Below are 2,500 nucleotides of genomic sequence, written 5' to 3'. Positions count from 1 at the left end.
GCCCATTAACTTCTCCCTCCTGAAAGGAGAGAGTCGTTTCTGTAGTATGGGTGGGGGATGGGGCCTCTTGGGTGGGAAGGGGTGGTTCAGGACAGTCCAATTGTCTTTCAAATCTACGGTAGAACTCGTTCAGGTCGTTGGCTAGGCGGGAGTCGTTAGTGGTGTGGGGCGCTCTGGGTTTGTAGTTGGTGATGTGCCTGAGCCCTTTGGCAGACAGAAGCAGCGTCGTTAGTAGAGAACTGGTGTTTTAGTGTCTCTGAGTACAGTCGTTTAGCCTCTCTCACCGCTTTGCTAAACCTGTTCTTCGACTCCTTGAATCTGTCTCTATCCCCACTCCTAAACGCTTCCTCCTTCTCCAACCTCAACCTTTTGAGCTTTGCTGAGAACCAGGGCTTGTTGTTGTTAAAGTTCACCCTGGTACGTGTTGGGATACAGCAGTCCTCACAGAAGCTGATGTACACAGCCTCTGTGAGTTCATCCAGACTATTGGTAGCAGTCGTGAACATATCCCAGTCAGTACAGTCTAAGCACGCCCGCAAATCTTCCACAGCCTCACTGGTCCACTGTTTAGATGTCCTCACAGCAGGTTTACAGAGTTTTAGTTGCTGCCTGTATGCACGAATCAGGTGGACCAAGGGAGTTCTGTGCGAGCCGAACAGCCCCGTGACCCACAAGAGAAACATCCCCGCCAAATTCGAGCGTTTGACGGGGTCTATCCGTGAAAAAATATTCACGTTTTTGAGTGCACATGCATTTCTGCTGCAAATGCCTCTGGAAGTTTCATGCCGTTCGTATGCCAATTGTGGCAACACGAAAATGACCCGTTTTCCCATTCCGAGGGATTTCTGTGCGACCCTAACAGCCCCGTGAGCCACAAGAGACACATCCCCGCCAATTTCTAGCGTTTCACGGGGTCTATCCGTGAAAAATATAGACGTTTTTGAGTGCACATGCATTTCTGCTGCAGATGCCTCTGGAAGTTTCATGCCGTTCGTACGCAATGTGGCAACACGAAAATGACCCCTTTTCCCATTCCGAGGGATTTCTGTGCGACCCTAACTAACAGCGCCCGTGAGCCACAAGAGAGACATCCCCGCCAATTTATAGCGTTTCACGGGGTCTATCCGTGAAAAATATAGACGTTTTTGAGTGCACATGCATTCCTGCTGCAAATGCCTCTGGAAGTTTCATGCCGTTCCTATGCAATGTGGCCACACAAAAATGACCCGTTTTCCCATTCCGAGGCATTTCTGTGCGACCCTAACAGCCCCGTGAGCCACAAGAGAGACATCCCCGCCAACTTCTAGCGTTTGACGGGGTCTATGCGTGAAAAATATTAAAATTTTTGAGTGCACGTGCCTTTCTGCTGCAAATGCCTCTGGAAGTTTCATGGCGTTCCTATGCAATGTGGCAACACGAAAATGACCCCTTTTCCCATTCCGAGGGAGTTCTGTGCCACCCTAACAGCCCCGTGAGCCACAAGAGACACATCCCCGCCAATTTCTAGCGTTTCACGGGGTCTATCCGTGAAACATATAGAAGTTTTTGAGTGCACATGCATTCCTGCTGCAAATGCCTCTGGAAGTTTCATGCGGTTCGTACGCAATGTGGCAACACGAAAATGACCCGTTTTCCCATTCCCAGGGATTTCTGTGCGACCCGAACAGCCCCGTGAGCCACAAGAGACACATCCCCGCCAATTTCTAGCGTTTCACGGGGTCTATCCGTGAAAAATATCAATTTTTTTTTGACTGCACATGCATTTCTGCTGCAAATGCCTCTGGAAGTTGCATGCGGTTCGCATGCAATGTGGCGACACGAAAATGACCCGTTTTCCCATTCCGAGGGATTTCTGTGCCACCCTAACAGCCCCGTGAGCCACAAGAGAGACATCCCCGCCAATTTCTAGCGTATCACGGGGTCTATCCGTGAGAAATATTCACTTTTTTGAGTGCACATGCATTCCTGCTGCAAATGCCTCTGGAAGTTTCATGCGGTTCGTATGCAATGTGGCGACACGAAAATGACCCGTTTTCCCATTCCGAGGGATTTCTGTGCCACCCTAACAGCCCCGTGAGCCACAAGAGAGACATCCCCGCCCACTTCTAGCGTTTCACGGGGTCTCTCCGTGAAAAATATCACATTTTTTGAGTGCACATGCATTCCTGCTGCAAATGCCTCTGGAAGTTTCATGCGGTTCGCATGCAATGTGGCGACACGAAAATGACCCGTTTTTTCCCATTCCGAGGGATTTCTGTGCCACCCTAACAGCCCCGTGAGCCACAAGAGACACATCCCCGCCAATTTCTAGCGTTTCACGGGGTCTATCCGTGAAAAATATTCAATTTTTTGACTGCACATGCATTTCTGCTGCAAATGCCTCTGGAAGTTTCATGCGGTTCGCATGCAATGTGGCGACACGAAAATGACCCGTTTTCCCATTCCGAGGGATTTCTGTGCCACCCTAACAGCCCCGTGAGCCACAAGAGAGACATCGCCG

The sequence above is a fragment of the Petromyzon marinus genome, unplaced genomic scaffold, assembly GCF_048934315.1.
Source record: "Petromyzon marinus isolate PM22_M1 ecotype Great Lakes invasive population unplaced genomic scaffold, UKy_Petmar_22M1.pri1.0 PM_G_Scaffold_92, whole genome shotgun sequence".
In the NCBI taxonomy this organism is placed as follows: Eukaryota; Metazoa; Chordata; class Hyperoartia; order Petromyzontiformes; family Petromyzontidae; genus Petromyzon; species Petromyzon marinus.
This window is presented reverse-complemented; position numbering follows the sequence as displayed.